This window comes from Schistocerca nitens, chromosome 6, assembly GCF_023898315.1.
Source record: "Schistocerca nitens isolate TAMUIC-IGC-003100 chromosome 6, iqSchNite1.1, whole genome shotgun sequence".
Taxonomy (NCBI): domain Eukaryota; kingdom Metazoa; phylum Arthropoda; class Insecta; order Orthoptera; family Acrididae; genus Schistocerca; species Schistocerca nitens.
Genome location: NC_064619.1, coordinates 682,570,874 through 682,584,303, shown reverse-complemented (window position 1 = coordinate 682,584,303; position 13,430 = coordinate 682,570,874). Strand labels below are relative to the sequence as shown.

At 41.7% G+C, this 13,430-nt stretch overlaps 1 pseudogene; it reads right to left on the bottom strand.

The window, feature by feature from the left end:
• Nucleotides 1–1,441: 1,441 nt before the first annotated feature.
• On the bottom strand, nt 1,442–3,152 carry LOC126263564 (pyridine nucleotide-disulfide oxidoreductase domain-containing protein 1-like; annotated as a pseudogene).
• Between the last annotated feature and the right edge of the window lie 10,278 nt (nt 3,153–13,430).

The following is a 13,430-nucleotide window of genomic DNA, read 5'->3' as shown; positions in this document are numbered from 1 at the left end:
TTGGGGAGTAAAATAACTGATGATGGTCGAAGTAGAGAGGATATAAAATGTAGACTGGCAATGGCAAGGAAAGCGTTTCTGAAGAAGAGAAATTTGTTAACATCGCGTATAAAGTGTCAGGAAGTCGTTTCTGGAGGTATTTGTATGGAGCGTAGCCATGTATGGAAGTGAAACATGGACGATAAATAGTTTGGACAAGAAGAGAATAGAAGCATTTGAAATGTGGTGCTACAGAAGAACGCTGAAGATTACATGGGTAGATCACATAACTAATTATGAGGTATTGAATAGGATTGGGGAGAAGAGGATTTTGTGGCACAATTTGACTAGAAGAAGGGATCGATTGTTAGGACATGTTCCGAAGCATCAAGGGACCACCAATTTAGTATTAGAGGGCAGCGTGGAGGGTAAACATCGTAGAGGGAGACCAAGAGATGTATACACCAAGCAGATTCAGAAGGATGTAGGTTGCAGTAGGTACTGGGAGATGAAGAAGCTTGCACAGGATAGAGTAGCATGGAGAGCTGCATCAAACCTGTCTCAGGACTGAAGACCACAACAACAACAACAACAACAACTGCAAGATGATAACTAGAACTTCGCTTTCGAAAATGACAGTTGATACATACACTTACAGCGTCGCGTTGCGTTTCCCTGGGCGGCGCCGGATTTCAGGCGGCGGGTGGCGTCTGGCCGGTGGCCGGTAGCCGCTGCAGCGCGAGGAAACGCTCGAGCTTAAGCTGTTGTGATCGCGACGCAGCCACGAGCTGTCCTACGGAATTGTTTCTGGAAGGACTTGTTACTGCTGGTGGGTAGAATGTGAAGCGAATTATCTTCGATGTTCAATCAGACTCATAACTTTAAACGAGGGCCGAAAAAAAAAGCAGCTGTTCGACGCGAATACGCAACTATAAGCATAGAATTCGAGACTTTTTTTAAAAAAAATCTCATTTTGTTCGTTTTCATTCGTTGCATCTGTTCGGGGCGGACGTCGTCAGACATCCTACTAAGTTCGTCGTTGATCCATTAACTCAGTTTATTTATTACAGAGGGAATCTAACCCTCTGACGGAATACGCTTCTTTTTTTTTGCCACAGTCACTTTTTAATTTATTTGCATGTAATATAAAGTGAGCTAGCAAAAATGCTAAACTTCAAACACAATTTTATGACCAGCAAATTTCACTGTCACAGAAATAAAATTACATATGACATAACTTAATCGGCTCCTATAAAAAAATTTGCCTCAACTCTCAAACACAGGTACGATATCATTAAATTCCAACATACTGAATACCTAATCAAAAATTTATTTCCTTAACAGAAGGAGTGGCATAGTTATCAAGCCACAATAGTAATAGCTTTGAAAGACATAAGTAACACCAGCAAAAATACAAATAGGTTGCATACAATTAACAGAAGCTCGTAATTCTGTAGTTTAATCAAAGTACAATTAACAAAAGCTTGTAATTCTGTTGTTTAATCAAAGTGCAATTAACAAAAGCTTGTAATTCTGTTGTTGAATCAAAGTAGTCTTCTATGTCAATGTCAGGATTAAGAAGATCCTCCCCATACACAATGACATCTAGCTGATTAAGTATTAAATTTTCTCACATCTCTTCCAAGTCAGTTTCACCAATCAAGACTGCACCGTGTACCTTACCATCTTTTATTACCAACTTTATGTACTCATTTCCTTTCCTTACTCTTACCAAAAGTTCATAATCACTGTTCAGTTTCTGACTATTGAAAAGACCCAACAGAATCACTTTATAGCCAAAGAATTTTGTCACATGAGAAAATAGTTCAAAACAAAAATCTTGCATAATTTCCTCATTTGTTATTGATGCTGCCATACATTTTCCAGCTTAAGATCCCATTTGCCTAGCCTGTGTCCAGAGCCGCATCTGAAACCATGGGGCCATGATGCTGTACAAACGTCTCCAGCAGCAAAAATATCCGGAACAGATGTTTCCATTTTCCAATCAACCTTTAAGCCACCATCAGAAGTAAAGTCTATATCTTTCAAATCTTTCACAAAAAAGGTATTTGGGATCACACCAGTCGCAGATACAATGAAGTCACAGCCATAGATAATTCCATTTGTCAGTTCAGCAAAGACTGGCCAATCACTTTCCTCTGAATTGTACTTCAAATGATACTCGTCTGCTGTAAGAATTTGCTTTATTTCACAATTGTACTCTACAGTAACTTTTGAGTTCTCCAGCTGGCTTCCTGATATGTTGAAATTTAAATGCCAGTCTGGACCTAAAGCTGCACCCCTTTCATCAGTTAGTTTCATTTTTGACAATGTGTACTTCATCCTCTTCACTACTGACTTTTCTTGATTATTTTCGCCCTTTTTGTTTATCTCTTCTTGAAAGAATGCAGCAGCTTCCGGGTCAATAAATGGAGCTGATATATGATTGTCTCATATGACCCAAATTTTTTCTAGACCTTTTATTTCATGTACGATTTCAGTTGCAATGCCACCATTTCCTACAACTAAAATTCGTCTCGAATTTTTTACACGTTTTTCAAACTGTTCAACTGATTCTGTGTCCCTGATACCAATCAAGTAAGGATTATTTTTATCTATTAGTTTTGGATATCCCCCAGAACAGATGCAAAGCTTCTTGTATTCTACCTGTGCGTCCTTGCTTGGTGTGAACTCTGTGGGATTCAGCATCAACATCTACAACTATGTCTTCAATCACTGAGATAGAAGGGTATGTTTCTATGAGAGTGTGTACATCCCTTTCTTCAACTTCAAATTCTGTTAAAGTTTTGGTGAGTGCAGTTACATTTGTTGCTGCTTTAATCAAAGGAGATGCAGTTATTAATAAGCACTTTACTCCAGGAGAGTAAAAGGACAGGCTTTCTGCACATGAAACACCTGCTATTCCACCTCCAACTATCACATATGTTGGTTCCTCCATATCTTCCAGTTTTACCTTAAATTTTACAATTCAGAGCAATTAAATCTTCAAAGATGGGCTCAGACTGCATCAAGACTTGTAGTGACGAGAGTAATCATAGGTCCGTAGAGGTACATCAAATACTAAAAGCCCATAGTCTCTAGCTTTCTCAACTGCAACCAAGAGTTCCGCGTGGCGCTTTTGACACAAACCAGTTTTCATGAAACTTAATATTTCACCATTGTGTGAATTCATCTCTGCAAATGGGACAAGGGTTTCCAGTTGAAATTACACCTTGCCTAATGCATGTTTTTCGTGTTTTCTTGGGAGCGTACATTCCTTTATGGTTTCGTCTGTAGTGCACACAAACTGGATCATTTCCATATGTTTGACTGTAAGCTTTGCTTTCTATGTACTTAATTCTTGTTTCAACAGGAATTTCTCTCGTTCTGTCTTTTGAAGCATGCTTCTGTTCTGTAACTATGTCATTTGTTATTTCTTCAGCACTTTCTCCGGAAGAAAGTTTCTGCCTAAAGGCTCCCTGTAAAGATACACCTCTTTTACCCAGCTGTCGAGCTACCGTGCCGGCCACTGTGTGTTAGCAAGCTATGAAGCTATGGAAGCCGCTTAGGAACTGAGGAGCAAGAACGCGAAGACTATTTGCAAATACAGTTATGTGGTACGTGTTCCGAGGACATTATAGAGGAGATACGCATACCTGTGTGCGTTGGATGTTCTTCCTCTCTGCAAACACATAGAGGGGTGGCGCTTAAGTTGAGCCGGTAGAAATGTTTATCGAACTTCCAATGATTAAATTTCTGCAGTGCTGTAACTGTCGTGAAGTTCCTTGGCGTTTTTCCATTTCTATACCATGATACTCTTGGTATCGTGGAATGAACTAGTGCTTAGTGACTCCTTTGATTTTAAGCTCAAGTTCTCTTCTATCCTCGCGTTGTTGTTTCAGAGATAAGTATTGTACTCCTCTGACGACCCTGCTTTCGGATTTGGACTTGGGTTCGGACGTGACAATGTTGTCCGCTACGTGATAAAAAGTCGTGTACAACATGATCATCGCTGACAGGCACAGCACGTTCAGACGGCCTTTTATCAAGAAGGCCCCTCCGTTGCCTCCGGTGTTCCGTGAAATCCATGACACGACTTGTTGCCTCCGTTGTTCATTGTGAAAAGTAGTGCCAGGCGTAACTGAGCAGGGTTCTCTAATTCAGCTGCAACTGCTTTCTATGTGTACAGGGGTGCATCCTGTCCAGTCATGCCGCTACTCCCATAGGCTCAGTGTGTCGGCCCGCGGCTGCATAAAGCTAAGTTCAATACATTTCACCCGGTTCGCCACTCAAGCTGACGCTGGAACGCTCAAACAATTAATAATTATTTATTTTTATTGCTAGCAAACGCACTGAAATCTGTCAAAAGCAAAATTTTTTGACCTCAAACGTTTCTCTCCATGTCTGCGTTGTTCCATTATACCGTTACGCTCGACTTTCTGAGAAAATATGATATGATGCACACTCCGGTCGAAGATAGCTTCAAGTATTCATAAGCAGGTGGAGACTGTACAGGAAAAAAGGTTGCATGACATTAACTTTTTGTAACTGACACTGTTCCAGAGAATTTAGAGACGTAAACGTACGAAAATAGACGGACTTACGCCACTTTCGTGATGAATTCTATGCTAATAGGTTTCTCATCAAATGAAAATATGGTGAATAGAACATTCGACGGTATTTGTTATAATGTCCCCAATAAATTAGTAATTACATCAAGAAAATTTCTTTTATCTTAGCGAGTATTTTCGCAAGAGATAACTGTAATTTTTTGGTCATAATATTCTCAAACAGACTATGACACATCTCATAAAGATGTATACCTCCACGTTTCCATTTCCGTTGGCTGTTATTACTTACGTCAAACGAAATATTTAGAGAATAAACAAGTGTGCGACGTGAAAAGAGATGGCGAAAAATGAACGCTGAAGACTTTGTCCTATGTTGTGCATTTATTGTGGGTAATGAAGAATGCAGATTAAGTTAGATACATAATTTAGCATTTCTTTTTAAATTAAATGTTTCCGAGGTGTGAAAATCTACAATAGCAGTGCTCCAAAATCGTAAGCTATTATATATGATGATGTGTCCATGTAAGGTTAACCAAACGGTAACCAAATCTGCAAATTTTGATTGTTCTAGTGTTATTCAGTATTATATCATAACGATTCGTAGCTACATGGGTAAGCACTGAACAAAAAGTATTTTGGGATAAGCAAATTTGTGTGATTTTCGCCATCAAGTATAAAATATTTTCTACTACAGAGTGGCGGAATAATCGGATAACATAGTATGACTTCGTACAGTTGTATTATGAGTGAACGGGAAATTATATGGTGTCTTTGTAATACAAAAAGGTCACTGACTAGGCAGCCATGTTTAAAACAAAAGTGTTGCTTGATGTGATACTACTTTCTAATAATTTTTAGCAGTTTACTTTCTGTTCAAAGTTATTTTTCTATATTATTATAAACATACTTTTGTATTATTGAACAAAATTATCTATAGCACACGACATATGTTTTATACCTAACAAGGAAAATAACTGATTTGACTAGGGAAACTTGCTGACTTCTTTGTAAACACCAGCTCAGAATAAACACGGAGCGCTATTTACCATTTGGACAGCAAAACGAGTTGCCGGAGGCTGTTCGTTCTCAGTTAAATTGTATCCTTTAAATTTGCATATAGAGTTTCATTTCACATTTTATGATAAATTGTGTTATTTTTTAATACTTCCTGATGTTTATGTGAGACCAATAGAATTGTCACTATGACCTAAAGCGATTTGCCACTATTCCAGAAAAAATTTCAATTCTCCGCTATGTAAACACGGTGAGACGCGCGTTTATCTTATCCCTGTGAGCATAGTATGCAGGTTCTCGCGTGTACGACTATATGAAAATAATGACAACATGCTCAATAACGGACACTGCGGGCTAAATGGAACACTGCAGACGTCTTTTTTGAACTTGAATTCGTTTTTGATGAGCTAGAAACGGAGTCTATGAATGATTTTCGGAGAGAATTCGACATTTATAATCTTAGGTTCGTAGGAGAATAACAACAAGAAGTAGATAAAATGAGAATAGCAAAGGCTATTTCGGTGCACCGCGCTTCGTTCCCAGACAATCCATTAACAAGTTCTGTGTGAGACATTGGTTGAACCTGGACTATTTTCCTGCTATCGTTTTGTGTAGGGAATCGGGTCGCCGGTTTCTGATAATGTCCAAAGTGATCTTAAAGGTTTGTGGAACAAAAAAAAAGACTTACGTAATGTTTGTTTATTATTATACTGCTTGCTTACCGCTGAGGAACAACTGACACTTGCTAAGGAAAAACTGCCACGGATCAACCGACAATTGCTACGGAAAATCCATCCACTGCTAGCTGAAGTAGAGGACGGAACGTGTTAACTGCAGCGGAGCCTGCGTGCGAACGCTCTGGTAAGCTTTCGACAGCTGATGCAGTACTGTGTCCACGAAGGTTGTTGTAGAACCGATAGAGCGACATTACGTATGGTACCACAAAATGTTTGCAAAACATCGTTTGGATGATCACGATCGTGGACGAGCAGTTGGACGGCTCGAAGCCGGTAATCGTGTCACTACTGTGACCGTAGTAATGCGTGCGTGTAGACGTGTCATCTCGCGATTAAAGAACGTTTCCGAAGGTGTAAATGCTACGCAAAGCATACTGGCGGGCGTAGACAAGCACTACACAGCAAGAGGATTGATACGTAGCCCTAGAGACGAGCGGACACCACATTCGTAGGCAGATCGTTACAGACATTGCAGCCGTTACCTGTACACGTGTCTCTGCCCAAACCAGTTCTCTGCGGTTAAATCAGGTTGGTTTCAGTACTCGAAAGCCTGTTAAGTACATCTCACTTCGAGACTGAGTTCGTCTGTGTAAGGAAAATGTAGTTTGGGGTCAGCAACAGTGGTCGAGAGTGACGTTCTCCGTCGAATCTCACATCGCTGTGGCAGTGAATTTGTGCGGGGAGAGAGGGCACATAATGTTGATAAACGTCATCGGCATCGCCAAGGCGTTAGGGGTCTGTGGAATGGACAGGTGTTACAAACAATGACAAAACATCGCTGCGTATCTTTGCACGAGATATTGCACAGGGTAATGCAGAAAGATTAATCTGGATCACGTCTGTCTGTCTGGTTGTATAGTAGGTTCCGACCTTGTGTTTAAGGTCGACAATCCTCGTCCACACAGTATGCCAGAGTTGTCGGCCTCACTGCAAACTGAAGATATTGACGGTAGTGAATGGCCTGTGTACTTCCTGGAGCGAAATCCCATAGAGAATGCCTGGCATGCTCTGGCAGCCGTGTTTCTTAACGAACACACTTCCCCGAACACTGCAAGAGCTGAAAACCGCCTTGAGACAGGAGTGGGGCAATATACCCCAAGGGCTCTTCGACAGTTTGGTAAATCAGGACGAATAACAGGTACAAAATGTCCACTAGTGCCCTAGGAAAGCATATTCCTTACTGAGAGTCCAATCTCTCTTATGTATATCTATATGAATGGCAAAATAATGCGAACACCTGTACTTAATAGGGAATGGTTTATTAATAAAGAGTTGGACGCTGTTTTCCCATAATACAGCTGCGATTCTTCTTGGAATACTGGCATATAGTGATTGTATAGTCTCCAACGGAATGTTATGCCACTCTTGGATCAGAACTTCTTCTGACTCCTGTAGCGACGAGGGAGGCGGAAATCTGCTCCGGAGTCTGCGCTCCAATACCGCCCACAAGGGTTCGATAATGTTGAAGTCCGGGGGGACTGTGCTGGCCAGAGAAGATACTACAGTTCAGCTTCGTGCTACTCACACCATGAACGTACTGTCCTGGCTGTGTGAATGGGTGCATTATCGTCCTGAAATATGCCATCATTGTTGGGGAACAACATTTGAATCATGGGGTGCACTTGATCACCTAAAATGTTCACATAATCTCTGTCTGTAACACGGCCTTTGAGAGTAATGATGGGACAGCAGACCACCATGATATGGCTACCCACACCATCACACTTCCACGTCCATGCTTAACCGTTGGAACCTAGCAATCAGGATTGTAGGCTTCTTTTGGCGTGCTACAGACGTAAACACGGCCCGGTGTAGTAAGTAACGAAAACTCTGACTTGTCGGACCATATGACGTGTTTCCACTGATCAGCCGTCCAGGAACATGTTTTACTCTTCTCTGCGTTGTCTGTCGTCACTAACGGTTTAGGTATAGCAGCTTGTCCATGAACATTCACTTTATGGAGTTCTCGATGGACACTGTCAATCCACACGAGGTTTCGAAGATGGCTATTGAGCTCTGCGGCCACTTAAGTCTGTGCAGTTTTGTGTAGTTTTGGCATAATTCGTGTTAGCGTACGACGATTGAGCCGTGTGCGGCTCGTGTTCGTGCGTTTATTATTGACATCTTGTCTTTGCGGTACTGCCGTCCCGTTTCTTATTCGATTTACTGGCATCACTAAATTGCTTGCTGGCCTGCCGTGAGTGGCAGCAGCAGTGCTTATCGATAAAAGCACTGTCATACTATCTTTGGAACGACCGATAGTATTTGCAGGTCGTAGTGTGTCGGGAGTTCAGTTGGGACGGAGTAGCAGTGAGGATCGGACAGCCAGGACTTGCCCTACCGTCGTCGACACACATGACTTTAGTGGGGACGAGCTTGGTGGGTCGTTTGGTCGGTCGTCTCATCAGACGACATGTATTTGGTCCCAGACTGCTTCTGGGTTCTCTGTGTGTTGACTTGTGATTCGTCCTTGTTGTTCCACAGTGACATCTACATCTACATCTATACTCCGCGAGCCACCTTACGGCGTGTGGCGGAGGGTACTTATTGTACCACTATCTGATCCCCCCTTCCCTGTTCCATTCACGAATTGTGCGTGGGAAGAACGACTGCTTGTAAGTCTCCGTATTTGCTCTAATTTCTCGGATCTTTTCGTTGTGATCATTACGCGAGATATATGTGGGCGGTAGTAATATGTTGCCCATCTCTTCCCGGAATGTGCTCTCTCGTAATTTCGATAGTAAACCTCTCCGTATTGCGTAACGCCTTTCTTGAAGTGTCCGCCACTGGAGCTTGTTCAGCATCTCCGTAACGCTCTCGCGCTGACTAAATGTCCCCATGACGAATCGCGCTGCTTTTCGCTGGATCATGTCTATCTCTTCTATTAATCCAACCTGGTAAGGGTCCCATACTGATGAGCAATACTCAAGAATCGGACGAACAAGCGTTTTGTAAGCTACTTCTTTCGTCGATGAGTCACATTTTCTTAGAATTCTTCCTATGAATCTCAACCTGGCGCCTGCTTTTCCCACTATTTGTTTTATGTGATCATTCCACTTCAGATCGCTCCGGATAGTAACTCCTAAGTATTTTACGGTCGTTACCGCTTCCAATGATTTACCACCTATGGCATAATCGTACTGGAATGGATTTCTGCCCCTATGTATGCGCATTATATTACATTTATCTACGTTTAGGGAAAGCTGCCAGCTGTCGCACCATTCATTAATCCTCTGCAGGTCTTCCTGGAGTACGTACGAGTCTTCTGATGTTGCTACTTTCTTGTAGACAACCGTGTCATCTGCAAATAGCCTCACGGAGCTACCGATGTTGTCAACTAAGTCATTTATGTATATTGTAAACAATAAAGGTCCTATCACGCTTCCTTGCGGTACTCCCGAAATTACCTCTACATCTGCAGATTTTGAACCGTTAAGAATGACATGTTGTGTTCTTTCTTCTAGGAAATCCTGAATCCAATCACAAACCTGGTCCGATATTCCGTAAGCACGTATTTTTTTCACTAAACGTAAGTGCGGAACCGTATCAAATGCCTTCCTGAAGTCCAGGAATACGGCATCAATCTGCTCGCCAGTGTCTACGGCACTGTGAATTTCTTGGGCAAATAGGGCGAGCTGGGTTTCACATGATCTCTGTTTGCGGAATCCATGTTGGTTATGATGAAGGAGATTTGTATTATCTAAGAACGTCATAATACGAGAACACAAAACATGTTCCATTATTCTACAACAGATTGACGTAAGTGAAATAGGCCTATAATTATTCGCATCTGATTTATGACCCTTCTTGAAAATGGGAACGACCTGTGCTTTCTTCCAGTCGCTAGGTACTTTACGTTCTTCCAGAGATCTACGATAAATTGCTGATAGAAAGGGGGCAAGTTCTTTAGCATAATCACTGTAGAATCTTAAGGGTATCTCGTCTGGTCCGGATGCTTTTCCGCTACTAAGTGATAGCAGTTGTTTTTCAATTCCGATATCGTTTATTTCAATATTTTCCATTTTGGCGTCCGTGCGACGGCTGAAGTCAGGGACCGTGTTACGATTTTCCGCAGTGAAACAGTTTCGGAACACTGAATTCAGTATTTCTGCCTTTCTTCGGTCGTCCTCTGTTTCGGTGCCATCGTGGTCAACGAGTGACTGAATAGGGGATTTAGATCCGCTTACCGATTTTACATATGACCAAAACTTTTTAGGGTTCTTGTTTAGATTGTTTGCCAATGTTTTATGTTCGAATTCGTTGAATGCTTCTCTCATTGCTCTCTTTACGCTCTTTTTCGCTTCGTTCAGCTTTTCCTTATCAGCTATGATTCGACTACTCTTAAACCTATGGTGAAGCTTTTAGTATTGTTCGAGTTCTTTGTGGAAGTGTTTTCGTCGAACGGTGTGTGTCTTGTGTAGTTTTCACTCAGCAGCTGTTTTAATGCTGTTTGCATGCTGCATGTGGTCGGTTGGTTGGGATCAGGCACTAGCTGTGTGAGCAACAAAGTTCGTTGCCCACCGAACCTGGACACTGAAGTTGAGTGATCAGTTAACTTGTTATGAAACCTCAACTGCTGTGACATCTCTTCGTTCATTGCCGGTTGTTGCTTGCTGGACCGTTCAAGCTGTGTTGGAGTCGGCGCAATTTTGTAGCCGTCTTTAACTATTAAATTGGTTGTTATTTGTCAGTGACGTGCACCGACAGTATTTTGCCTTGTCGCCGTTAATGCCCCAATTATCTGCCCAGGTCGTTAGCGTAGTTTTCTGGCAGTGTACTTTTCCTCGCCGTGTTGATGCTGTCCGGCACGGCGAGTTCTTCGACAGCCTTTTAGTTGTTTGTTCAAATTTTTTGTTGAGAGTGGTTATTGTACCTTCGCTGTTTTTAGACGCCAATTCTGAAGACGTAGTGCGACTGGTATCTTTGTCCTCGCCTGATATTTTCGTTGTATCGTTGGTCGGGCAGAAGGGAATTGATTAGGTTGTTGGTCGGTCCTTCAGCTGTCCCTGTGTTGGGTTGCTATCCGAGTATTTAACCTTACTCTTGGCTGCCTGTCTCACCTCACCTTACGTTAGAGCTACCTCCTCAGGCCGACCCTCGGAACACTTCTGAGCACCACTGTTCTGTTGGTTTCAGATTGTGATTTCCATTTTAGTCTGATGTACTGTGCGAGGCCTTCAGTCATCTATTAATTTAGTTGTTTTAATTTTAAGATAAGGCCTTCAGTCAACTTAATTTAAAGTTTGAAGATTGATATGTTTAATAACTAAAATTTTGAAAGTTTGTACTATTTGAAATTTTTGTTACCCAGGCCCTAAGACTTGAGTTGTTCAATGGCCAGTGTGTGTCCTTCAGCCGAGCTTTTACGTGAAATATTTGTAAGATAAGGCCTTCAGCCATTTTAAATTAAAATTTTGAAAATTGATTTTTTTTTAATTTGCTTTATCTGAAATTCCTGTTATCCAGGCACTAAGCCCTCAGTTGTTCAATGTCTTGTGTGTGGCCAGCAGCCGAGTACTTACATGAAATATTTTTTTAAGTAAGGCCTTCAGCCACGTGTATTCTTTAAAGTAATTTTTATAACTTATGTTCAGGCCTTCGGCTGTTCTTGTTTTGGCGTGGTTTAGGGCCTTCAGCCCAGGAGGTATTGCAAGTTTTCTTAACTACGCTTCAGCCGTACTGTTTGAATTTGATCCTTTTAAGGCAAACTGTAATTAAGTGGTTCTTAGGAAGATAAGGTTTTAGTGTTTTGTGCAACTAACAGTAAGTGATTACCACTCCGTCCACAACCATAACCTGACCCGCTCTATCCTGCGAAACCCGATTTCAACGTTCTCTGTCATTTAGTTTAGATTTGCGCCCGCTTTTACCTTTATACGATGATGTCTTTTCCATGTTTTGTGTAGGCTGTCTTGACTGTTGAAACAGATGCTCTTGAAACATGCAATATGTTGCTGTCCTGGTTACTGATGCTCCAGCTAATCGGGCTCCCACAATCTGCCTTCTTTCGGACTCTCTTAGGTCTTTCATTGCACGTCGTCCTCGGCCTCTGACTGCAAACAAGAAGTGTGCACTACTCCTGAACAACCTGCACTAATGACTACTCCGTTCTGAACACGCATAGTCCACTGCGACCAGTGCGCTACCTGTATTGTTGACCATCAAACTCAACCATCCCATTACTGGCGCTGTTCACATTACTTTGAATATCCCCTGTACGTTATGTCGTTCATCATTGCCCGTTATTATTCCTGTCAAACAATGTCTTCGTTCCTTAGCAACTGTCAAGCAGTGTATTATCGTCCAGCAGAAATAAAAACCTGCAGTACGTCAGTACAGCCACCACCTTTTGTTGCCGGCCGGAGTGGCCGAGCGGTTCTAGGCGCTTTAGTCTGGAACCGCGCGGCCGCTACGGTGACAGGTTCGAATTCTGCCTCGGGCATGGATGTGTGTGATGTCCATAGGTTAGTTACGTTTAAGTAGTTCTACGTTCTAGGGGATTGATGACCCCAGCTGTTAAGTCCCATAGTGCTCCTAGCCATTAGAACCAGCACCTTTGTTACCACCATACTATTACTAAAAATGGTAATAAACTCCCAACTACAGCTGTGAAACCTAGTCAACGGCTTTTCACTCACACCCGCTGTGCACCTCCACCTAAGGCTGCATCTTCTGTTATGGTGGTTTCTATAGCTATACTTTTTTAAACGTCACTGAAAGACAATTTTAAGTAAGACTTAGTGCATCAGAACTGCATTTGTAGATCATCACAGACTGCCGGCTCTATTCGCATTCAAATTGTGTTTGTAACATAACTGAACCGTGATCGGGAAAGAACAGGTTACACTATACAAAACCGAAAAGAACTTGAAAAGTGCCAAAATAAAAATCGAATAGTGTTTAACTGATACCTACATCAAATGATTTCATCTGATTAGTGGATTATAAATCTAACTTCTGATTTTATCAAGACAAACATTTGGTAGTTATCGTTGCATTTTATTGATTTTAGTTAATGAATACTAATCAAAACACAGTCACTTGAATGAAACAGCTTAAGCGCATCGTGATATTTCGAACTTGTACTTCGACTGAGATACCTCAAGTGGTTCGAAATACGTTTAAAATA